This window comes from Python bivittatus, unplaced genomic scaffold (genome assembly GCF_059951505.1).
Source record: "Python bivittatus isolate LINGU-HERP-01145 unplaced genomic scaffold, Pbiv_v1 ctg000610_np1212, whole genome shotgun sequence".
NCBI classification, from domain to species: Eukaryota; Metazoa; Chordata; class Lepidosauria; order Squamata; family Pythonidae; genus Python; species Python bivittatus.
This window is the reverse complement of record NW_028277088.1, coordinates 33,188,344-33,200,394: the sequence shown is the minus strand read 5'-3', so window position 1 is coordinate 33,200,394 and position 12,051 is coordinate 33,188,344. Positions and strand designations below refer to the sequence as shown.

Genomic DNA, 12,051 nt, shown 5'->3' with positions numbered 1-12,051 from the left:
TTCTTTTACATGACAACTTCCTGCAGAGCAAGTGAAATGCCAAATACTGTTAAAAACACACCTGCTGATATGCAAATATGTACAGCTGTTCTAGGAGCTTCTTTATAGTCTGTCATACGTAAAGACATAATAGGGAACTTTAGTCCTCTATGGTGTCCAGATTCAGGAGATCCTTGGACAAGATAGATTATTCATTCATTCATTCAATTCGTATGGCCACCCATCTCACCAAGTGACTCTGGGCAGTGAACAATCTTAATAAATTAAAAACAAATTTCCATCATAAATACAAAAATTAAAATACATAGCAGCCAAGGAGGATGTCACAATCAATTTAGCACAACCAGGAGACAGGACCATTCAGTCCCTTAAGGTCCCAGGCCCAGGCAGAGAACCAGGTCTTTAGAGCCATATGAAAGGCCAGCAGGAACTAAATGTATTCAATTTCTTGAGTGCCCCATTTCTTTGCATTCTGCTTGCTACCTCTGACCTATACGACTGATGAGAAATAATACAGAAAAGGCTAGGGAAGACTGGTCCTCCCCCCGACTTTGTTTCTTTTTTGTTCTTCTCTTTGCTAATATTCTTAGAGAAAGCATGAAGTGACAGCAGTGAGACCATACAGTAGCAGCTTCAGTTGTTCAAAACTAGCCCATCTGCAAGGATCTGCATGATGATACCAATCCCTTATGCTGGTCCTATCTGTAACATTTGTTTGTTTTTATAAGGGTCAAAGGAAGCAAGATAGAAGCAATCTGTCGTAAAACATGGGTAAGTGCCCATATAAAGCAAAGGCCAGGTGCTCAACTTTCCAGTATTTTAGCCCTCTATTGCATTTTCTCCAACTTTACATTTCTGTTAGCTGTATTTTCATACCCCAAGTGAGGGGAAGAACACATGTTTTGTATTAAGAAGGATTTACAGATTCAGTTCCTAACCTTCACAGGTAAGGCTGGAAAAGTGGTTTGCATGCTTTGGAAATGATTTGAAAGAGATGCTTTGAAACTCATCTCTTCAAAGCAAAGTTATCTTTTTTCAACATGAGCCAGAAAAAAAGGTGAAACTGCTTTAATGAGTTGACATATTAAAGCAGTCACATTTTTTTCAGACTCACAGGTGGTATCCTGCATTTTACAGCACCTTTTCCAAATCATCTTAAAAGTATGCACAATCCTAGAAAAATCATCTCCCTGAAACTCCAGACAGCCATTGCTAATGTATTGGGCCAGGTGGACCAATAAACTGACTCAATTAAAAGGCAGCTTTTTATATTGATGTATTGATAAGCAATACTAGATGAAAGCATCTGCAAAGATAAACTGTGGCAAAGTAAATCACAAGTCATTATTTTCTTAAAATCCAATTCCCTCAACTCCATGTCATACATAATGAGGTGCAAACCATTTACACATCTGATTGCATCTGGTTTGAACTTGTGATTCAACTATTCAGTATATTCAGTATGAAAACTCTTACTTAGAAGAGCTAGAAAATCTGTAATCCTCTTAATTTCAGAACAGGTTTGACTGGATTTGGGGGGGAGTGGGCTTTTTATTATGGGTGAGAAGAAAATACTCAAAACATTACTGGCTGCAAGACATCCTGGGATATGTCTCTTGTTAGCATAGTGACTGTGCTACTCATTTATTTATATGATAGATTCAGACTATTACTTGGGGCTTCCTTTCAAATTAGCCAATTTTCCACGTCACAATCTCTATTTCTAAGATTCAGACAAGGAATTTCATCTTACACCTTCAGACGCTTTTGAATTTTGGAGGATGCAAAAGACAATTCTTCTATCACTTTTCTTTGCATGGCAGCTTGTGCAGTTGAATTGCTATCTGAACCACCAGATTCTATGGGGAACATATTTTAATTCATTGTTTTCATTTGTTTATTGTATTTTTATCCTGCTCATATTTTGAAAAGCACAGATCAGTTTACAGCTGTAGCATTTCAAGTTTCGAGCAACAGCAAATCCTTAAACTATAATCTATGACATAGCCAGAAATAACATCAGAAGATTTTATCACGGATGCCAGCAATCTGACTAGACTATCCTCTGGAACATTTCCTACTGGAATGTTTAATGGTGTTTGAGAAAAGTTTGTAGTGTTGGGCTCTTTGGAACAAATTCCACCACCTTTAGGCCACTGCTGAGAATCCTTTGACACACTTTTCCAGATGTTAGCTGGTGCAAAGACCATGCTATGGATAAGAATGATCTTAACTTAGGGCCATGAGGGTTCAATATGGGAAGAGGCATCTCACAGGACAGAGTCAGTACAGTATCAGCAGCTGGGCAAATACTCATTTGTTTTAAGAAACTGAGCTTTCCTCTGAATGGAACTGTTGAAGAAAGAATGATAACCGTTTTTCCTGACATTTCCATTCAAACATAAGCGAGTGCAGACAAGGCACGCAGTTATATGTTACCTAATGAGCTTTGAGCATCCTTAAAGCTCAGCATACTTTTTCGTTTAAAAGAGATGAAGCTGAATGTGCTGCTTATTCATTGGAATGGATGGGCTATCTAAAATTTTCAAAAGGATGTATCAGGCAATGTCTTGCTAGAATGGAATCTGCCTATTCAGTCAGAACATCTACAGAGGGCTCTTCAATAGGTGGATGGAACATGGATTGGACTACAGGCCTTCTTAGTGGTAGCACCCTCTGGAACATTCCCCCCCCCCCCAACAGATGTCAGTGGCTCCTTCCCCACTTGGGTTTACAAAACAAGTAAAATCCATATACAGTAGTTCCAATGGCCCTTCAATTTTGATTGATTATAGATTGCCATCCAAGGGGGTTTTGCTTATATCATTACTCATTTTGTTTCTCTTAGTTTTGTATCATTTTTATTATTTTGCTTTCACGTCCTTTCAGATTGGGGCAGATTATACATATTGTAAACAAACAAACATATTTTGGCACTATTAAAGGTATCACTCACTGTGATTTTTGGAATTCTCCCCCACCTGAAAACTACCATGGTTATGATTTCTTTCCATACAATTATTTTATATATATAATCTTGAAACCAAGGAAGGAATCTTACTTCTTTTATATGCATACTATATCATATGGTTTGGTGACATGGTTTGTAAGTGTATAGATTACTTAGTACTTCTGTAGAATTTGAACCCTTCTCCTAGGGTTGCTTGCACTTGGTTTCTAAAAACCAGCCTACTGCTTTTTGACTTATGGAGGCACCAGCAAACAACATCCTACAGCTTCTTCCTTACAATCTGCTTCTATACTATGTGTAGGAACTCATATGAGAAATGGATTCCAGTATATTCAGCTATTGCTGTATATCAATTGGTGTCATCCATGTGCTGCTTATATAATTTGCTTAACCATGGTTTTTTGCATAAGTCACAATTATCTGGAGTCACACACATTACACTGTCAAAACCTAATAAGGTAATGGCTTAGTATGATATCTAATATGTGACATATATATACATCTGCTACTTACACAGAGATCTGAGGAGCTATTGAGAGGCGCTATTGATCAACAGATATAGTCAGAGCAGGATAACTCTAAATAGTCTCCACTCAACTGTGGCAAGAGTAATTTATTCTTGAGGATATCTGTTCTTTGAACCAGTTATAGAGATTTACAGAAATTTACAACTTCATAAGAATTTGTAACAGCATTAAGAAGCTTGACATTTGTATGTCAAGCATCAACATCCTTGTTACATTTTTTAAATTTATTTATAGTAATTGTTAGCCTAACTATGGGGAAATAAGTCTGGTTTTGTGTTTAAAAATAAAACATTATCTAAAGTAATTATTTTTACAACCAATTATTTACATATGAAAGCAATAGAAATGATCAAATCCATGCAATTCAAAATGAATGCCAACATAAAAGTATCTGAAGTATATTTTTTAAAAAATAATAGACGCATCATTAACTTTGAGTTGGAATTGTGGCCCATAGCTTTGAAATCATAATTTTGCCTTTTTTCACAAAACTGCTTATTCTGGGAACTCCCTCTAGGGAATTCCAATGTCAGTAGAATGGACATATTTCCATCACTCTTTGCAAAATCAAAGCCAATGATCAAAAGTAAGTTGGGATAAGGAAAGGCCTAGCCTGCTAGAGATTTGATTGATTTAGCATATTATGCCAAGTATTTTCTATTTAAAATAAATATTTTTCAGCTTTTAAGGTCTGCTTTTCATTTTTTATTTTTTTTATTTTTTGCCAGAAAGACAAATTGACAGATGAAGCTAAACTTTCAAAGCATTGCAGAAGTTTCTAGGAATATGAGTCATATGTCTCCAAACCTATGCAGTGCTTTGAAAACATCCCCTTGGGCTTTATATACCTTCCTATGGGAAGCTGAAGCACTTATAGTTCAAAGATCAGTAAGAACATGAACCAATATCATGAATATCAGCTTTGCTTCTCTCCTGCATTCTTCAGCTGGGCTTTGTTCTATGAGTGGAATGATTACACTTGACAATTACTGTCTGTTGCATTACTTTGCACTGGAAATATAGGACAAAGAATGATACAACACAAAGGTTTTCAATCTCAGCAATTGTTCTACTCATGGAACAACATTCTACTATCTTAGGCATAGGTGCTAGTTGTGCTAAATATACTTCAGACATCTTTTGAGCAGAATCAAGCATGCTGTATAACAGTGTTTCTCAACCTCAACAATTTGAAGTCCACACATCTTAAAGTTGCTGAAGTTGAAAAACACTGCTCTATACTGTTCATAATAATCAAAATTTGAATCGACTTGCAACATTAAATTAACTTTTAAAAGGGCTGAATCTACTTGCTAGCAGAGTAGTATGTAGAATTTCCTGCTACTATCATTTAGGCATTTAATTTATTCTAATATCTAGTTTCCGTTTTTTGAACACACAGTAAGCAAATGAGGTATCAAGACCTGTCAGGCATAAAAGGTATTTTGTGTACAGGTTTTGCCAAATATTTTTGAATAAACCTTTCTCCTTCACATGTTAAAATGTTCACTACAAAATGCATAGTGGAAAAACTAGAGCACATTCACTTATTATTTGTGAAATAGGTCAAAGGAACAGGCTTAAAATCTATTCTGTTGGGTCCTGACAAATGTTCTGGTTATACTGAATTGACAACCTTCTATGACCCTCCATACAAGCTAAGGGAAAGTGTGTTCATTATATTCCAAGCATGACAATTTGAAGGAGCTACTTCAATAAACATAAATGTAAAGAAAAGTCTAGCATTGGAGGCATGAGAGACCATCAGCTCTCCAAATGACAATAACAAGGGATTGTGGGACTCAAATTCTGGAAGGTACCACCAGGTTGCCTGTCCTGGCAATTTTTTTTTAAATTAAAAGTTTTTGCTATATGTACTGATAAACAGACTGTCCTCGGATATTGTGAATTAAAAACTCCGAAGTTGTGTTAAAGCCATGATTAGATAAAATCTGTTATTTTGCCATAAAACTCTGCTCGGGGGGAGGGTTTTAGGGAGCAATGCTGTTTTGAATTCTTTCTTTACATTTGAAAATTCCAGCCTAGATACATTTATTCAAGGAATTAAATGGCAGGATGATTGTTTTATTGGCTGTACCTTATTTCTTCATGTCGTATCCAGAAAACCTTTCTCACTGCCTGTATAGTTTACTTTAATCCTCTTTCTAACTAAACAAAGCCCTAAAGGAGAATATGAACATACAAAAACCTGCATCAAGCCATTCCTTCCTCTCACATATTTGTGTGTTATTATCCCCGTTTTCCCCAGAAGCCCATGCTGCAGGGCAGAAGCATTGGGAGGTATGAAGTTCTGGAACATATCTGTTCCTCCCTTTAACTGGGCCTTTGATCAAGCAAGACTGTTTATTCATATCTCCTTAGAGTGTCAGAGGATCAGAGAGCTGTAACCCTCTACTCAGAAAAGTGGTTCTTCTCACCACTGACACGAAGTTCATTCTGGTTTTCTTCAATCACTATTTTGACACACTTGCATTTTTGGCTTAGGACAGACTTCACACCATCTCATTCTCTGCTCGGGTTTTGAGTATTATAATAATGTCTGGCTGGTACAGTTATCCATTGGATCTGAATTTGCTAGATTACGTGTTTTTCAAATTCAGCTATGCTTATTGTTTCGTTTTGTTTTTCTTTTTTAAGTTATGCAAAGATTGCCAGCATATGATCCCCCCTACACCCGATAAAATCAACTCCACATGGAGCACAGAAAATGTTCCCTTAAATTAATCGTTGAATTTTGTGCATATACAGGCCTGCCTTCCTCAAAGGCCGTATTGCCTAAAAATTACAGCACTTGAACTCCAACACATCTGGAGGACACCAGGTTGAAGGGGGTTGGCACATGCTCTTGGACAAAACTGGAGCTATATTGGGCAGCCACAACCAGTGCAGACTGAATTTCCCAATTCATGATCTCTGCAGTTGGGAACTAGAGGAAAGGTACCGATGTGACTAGAATTGGAGCCCAATTAAAAAAACAAGTTAGAAAGAAATCAAGAGAAGTAGATAAGTTTCCTTGGTAACAGAATTCTACAAATAGGGTGCCATAATAATAATATAGGAATTATTTTCAATCACCTTAACCAGGAATAATCATAGGAAGCATCTGTATTTATTTAGGTGTAACAAAGTAACTTATTGCATCTATGTTTTTTGTTTCTGTTCTTTCCTGATACTGCATTTGTGTACAGGTATATCAGTGTTTCTCATGCTGGCTGGGGAATTCTGGGAGTTGCTCCACACATCTTCAAGCTGCTACGGTTGAGAAACACTGATGTATATAATGCACTGAGGAGTACAGGGCTGGCTTCATAGGCTCTACTCTGGGCACATGACTGGTGTCAGTGACAAACCTGGACTGGAAATGGTTAATTCCAAGAATAAGTGTCTCAGAGTTTGGATGAATAAGATTTATTAAGTAGAGATTTAAATTAACAACACAAGAATTATAGCAAGGACTCTACTTTCAAATGAGGAACTTATATATAGTAAGTTAAAGTGGGAAGGTTCTTCTTTTCCTTGCTCTCTTTCTATGTAAAGGAGGAGAAACATGTCCCTGTTTTGAATAATGGACAGATGATTGTTTTGTTTTGGAAATAGCTAGTAGACCTCTTGTCAATCTGAGAACCAGGTCTCAAAATCAGGAGGCTTAGAATGGAACAATTAACAATATTATAATTTGCTGTCCAATTGCCTCTCCCATAATGATGCAATAGGTGGATATTTTTTTTATTTTTTTCCTCGCAGAGGAGAATGTGAGAGCAGTTATATAAACACCAGCTCAGCCCTGAGAAAAAGGAGAAGGGTAAGAGAAAAACTCAACTGTGATTCTCTTGGGCATAAGATGTGACAGAGGGCATATGCAGGATATGGTCAAAAAGGTCTAGATGGCAGCCAAAACTGTTGTGGTGCCCGTTTCCTGACCTGGCCTACCTCAAAGGGCTGACCATCCCCCAGCCTGATCTGGTCCATTTTCACACTTGCTCTTTCTTTTTCCAGGGTGCTGTTTTCAGAAAGTTAGTCTTCTAAGGGACATGTAGAAACATTGACATTTATTTCCAGCATTTCATTGAATTGGAAAGAGGACGTGATGGGGAAGCATGCAGAACCTTAATTCTTCTTCCAACCCGTTTTCCAACAATGATCCTTGGTATGTTGTTCTGTGTAATGACATAATGTGTTGCATCTGTACACATTTCTATGCATAAGGGCACTCAAGGGCACAAGGGAAGCTGCATGTACTCCACTCTGGGTCACATGACCAGAGAAAGGGGGGCTTAGAAGGAATGGTTGGCAACATTGTGGGCTCATTGTGGGGTTTAGGAGGATTTATTTATTTATTTATTTATTTATTTATTTATTTATTTATATGCAGACTCCAGTCAGATTGGACCCATGTTCAAACTCAACCTTTTCTTTTTCCAGCTTCTCCTCCTATTCCAGATTTGGTTCTGTTCTGTTCAGTCTTTTTCAGCAATCAGACTGAAGCAGTTTCTGCAATATGGCTGACTATATATGGATTTGGACTGAGAGTGAAATAGGCGCAAAGAATGGTGATGAGGCAAATGAGATAATTCATATTAACAAGAATGAATTTGTGAAAGAAACACAAGAAGCAGAACTTCTTTTTCTTAAAAAAGAAAATGATTTTTAACATGCCACGTTCTTTGGAGTTGTGTTTCTAATCTTTAATTTAGAATTAAAAATTAAAGCATAGGAGATAAGTGCTCAAAAGTTTAAAAAAGACTTTTGAATTACATATATTATTATGAACTCTTATGTGAGCTGACTTGTATTATATTTTCACTACACATTTTGAAGGATCTGGAGAGGAGAAACAGCTTAACATAAAAAAAAAATCTCAGTAGCCATCATGATCTTTCAGGTCCCGAGCTTGAAATTTCCTCAGAAATTCACTATAGAAGATCATCAAGTATGCCACCCAGTGGTACAATTATTTTTGTTACCAGAAAGTTCCAGTCTTTGGGGGACCCAACAGGAAATAGTGTTTTGCTCAAATGTTATTGTAATGTAACTGCGAATGAATCAGCCTGTCAGAAATGTCTTCTTAAACCTATAATCTGACTTAGCTATTTATAGTAAGGCAATACACCTACAATACCATCTATAGTAGATACAGTTCACTCAAACATGATAAACTTAGCCAACATCCTTAGCTATTTTAAATGTGCCAGCAGGAGATACATGCTAAGGCCAGGGCTGAATTATTTGTTTTGTTTCCCCCGCCCCCCAGAGATTCAGATCAGGATTCAAATAAATCTTATTAGAAATAAAAAGTAATTTCCTAGTTACAAGCTAGAGTTTCCTTCTCTTCCTCCAGCTCACCTCACCCCACCATGATAGAATCAATCTTTAAGTGTTTCTTAATGTATTAGTTTTTCTAAAATACTGTTGGGTTTCTTTGTCCTACTATTTCCAAAGCTTTGCTTTGGGGCAGTTCAGATTAAGGCCTTTTGCTTCACTACAAATGAATCCCAAATCTGACTGGTAAAGGTCATTTTTACTCAGGAGATTGGCTTCATCTGGATCTGCTACATACCCATAATGCTGACCTATCAGATACCAGTATCAGATATTTACAAAGAAATTCATGAGGAACACAGGACTTTTAGCAAATATCTATCAGTGAATTACACAGTAATACAGTATACAGTATCTCACCATGCTGGAGGAGACTGACCAGGACCCTTCTGTGGCTGTTTATCATGTGTAGCCTTGTTCTGTCTCCTGGTTTTTAATCTTTAAATAGAACTTGGACTGGACAAACTTTATAAAAACGTAAGTTCAAACAGAGGTGTAGAGAGAGAGAATGAGAAGATGGGACAGAATTCAATAATTCTTTGATACAATTTCAGATACTGATATAATGCATCTTCTTAGCAGATTGTCCTACACAAAGGACAATACAGAATTAATGAAATGTATAATGTATTCAATTCATTTAAACTATGTTCTTATTTCTGTAGCTTTCTGATTTCTTACTAAAGCTTACAGGACTTTACTTTGATTTTAATGAAGCAAAATTTTACCCTGTGTTCTTATCACCCAAAAAGCTTTCAAATTAAAAAAACAACACATGAACACAGTATTCTTTCTAGAAATGCAAGGTGAGAATAACTACTCATAAACTGAATCATAGTATGACTACACTTCTCTGGTAATTCCTCTCCTATAGAAAATGGAGAAAGCTACCTACTGGAACCAGCCACAGATAGTTTTCTGTAATTGGAATTTCCATATGAAAGTCAAATATTTATTTCTAAATATACAGACATGATGGGTATTGAAAAAACTTTATATATCAAATTTTTGTTCCATATTATTCCCCTAACTAATAAGGAAAGCAGTGTCTCAGGTGTTGGAGGTGAGATATAGCATCTCATGTCCTATTCTGAGGTCACTTCTGTCTCCCTTTCTTACCAGGCACAGACCTGAACTTTTTTGGTAGGATGTACTTAGCTAGATCCTAGACTTTGCCTATCCTATAATGCACATTCTGTAAATACATCTGCTTTCTGTTATAATTATAAAACCTGTTTCACTAAGCATTGGATTCCTATTCTCAGGAATGCTCACAAACCACACAAAATGCTTCAGCCTTCAACACTGAGAACTAAATCTAGCTGCAATCCTAAAGCGAGTCACTTCTGCACAAATGTGTTCAGTGCTAGGTTGTAAAGCAACCAAGATTGTTTCCACTATGCCAGAGTTTCTTAGACTTTTTTGTCTCAGGACCCCTTTCCACTTTCAAAAACTATGGAGGACCCCAAAAGAGCTTTTGTTTATACAGGTTATATTTATCAATATTCACCACATTAAAAATTAAAATTGATGCATTTATTGCTGCTACCGCTTCTCACGATTGATGGGATTTTAAGATTGTATTATTTTTCAACATATTTTTCAACAATTTTGATTTTGCAGAGCCCTGAGAGGATCTTGGGGGACCCCCAGGGATCCTAAGACCACAAACACTGCACTATGATAACATATGGGGCTTTGCTTTGCATCATGCCAGATTTCATAGATAGATAGATAGATAGATAGATAGATAGATAGATAGATAGATAGATAGATAGATAGAGGTAGTTCTTACTTACCAACCACAATTGGGACTGGCAACTCTGTTGCCAAGTGCTGCAGTCACTAAGTGAAATATCACATGACCACACTGGACTTATAACCTCCCTTCTGCTTCCATTAAGCAAATCACCATGGTCATTAAGTGAAACACCATGTGACCATAACTTGTGATTTCATTTCCATGTTTTCCATTAATTCTGCTTGTTGGAAGTTGATTGTGAAGCATGTGAATGGCGATCACTTGATTGTGGGATGCTGTGATGGTCATAAATGCACGCTGGTTGTGAAGCACCTGAATGGTGATCACATGACCATGGGACGCTGTGATGGTCATAAATGCAAGGATTGGTTGCAAAGCTGTTTTTTTCCCCCCCAACTGTTGCAACTTTGAACAGTCGCTAAATGAGGCAGTTGGTAAGCAAGGACTACTGATAGGTAGGTAGGTAAGGTAGATAGATAGGTATAGATAGATTGCCACAAACTACGCACAATTTGGAATTACTTTTAATAAAAAGTGGGCTAAAGTTTTTATGAGGTGATGAATAGATAAAGGCGGAGCAGGATCTTGGTGGGTGTTAGAGCAGGTATTAATTATTACTTCACATGAGAAAGAGGTGGCCAACTAGTGCTGTAAAGTTTTGATTTAGAATTTCCACTTTATAGATGAGGAATCCTATTTCACATATGCCAAGTTCAGTAGGCCAGATAAGACAATCTGCAGTACTCAGAGGGGAATGAGAATGTACATCTGCCTTCCCCTGCCTACAGAGGTTTGCCATATCTCCACATGAGAATGAAAGGGTTTGAATACTGTAATTCTGGCCTTTCAAGTGAAATATCATTTAAATAAATATATAAAACCTTCATTACAGGGCTGGTATATAAATGAAAGAGATGGGATTGGAAGTCTCTGTATATATGAAAGGCTCTCACAACTATTATTTATAGTACAAGAACAACATTTGTATAAACATTTTCTTTGATGCCAGATGATATATATTTCTTGGCTGGAGAATTCTTCCTATGCTTATAATTCAGTCTTATCACTTAATGGTAGTGTAGTTATTGGCAGGCCAGGTGATCTGCTGGCAGGTGATTTATGAATGAGATAGGCAAGTCATCACGTTCCATGCCTTGTTCTATTTTTGTAATGGTGATTGAAAGAACTATTTCTGCAACTTTGATGTTCAAAGGACAGAAACAGGGTAATGTTCATCAGTTTCTTTCTTTCTTCTTTAGCCATCCATGCTGTCTTTCATGCTGCTTGAAGGGTCCCCCAACTCTCTGTTGAAACATTTTGAGAGTCCCAAAGTGGAAGAAAGAACTAGCAAGAGTTACATCTTTCCCTCCCATACTGTAAGCCAAAAATGGCTTATTCTGTTGGCAGCACTCAAGAAATCTCTGGATGTACTCACAGTATTGGAAAACAAA

The 12,051-nt window shown here is 37.0% G+C and overlaps 1 long non-coding RNA gene across 1 annotated transcript in view; it reads left to right on the top strand.

Moving 5' to 3' along the window:
- LOC148214594 (uncharacterized) overlaps positions 1-12,051 on the top strand; it is a 45,831-nt gene extending 33,780 nt beyond the window's left edge. The window contains exons 4-6 of the long non-coding RNA XR_015797872.1: positions 7,264-7,321; positions 7,516-7,666; positions 11,860-12,051. This is a non-coding gene — a long non-coding RNA (uncharacterized LOC148214594). The remainder of the gene's footprint in view (positions 1-7,263; positions 7,322-7,515; positions 7,667-11,859) is intronic.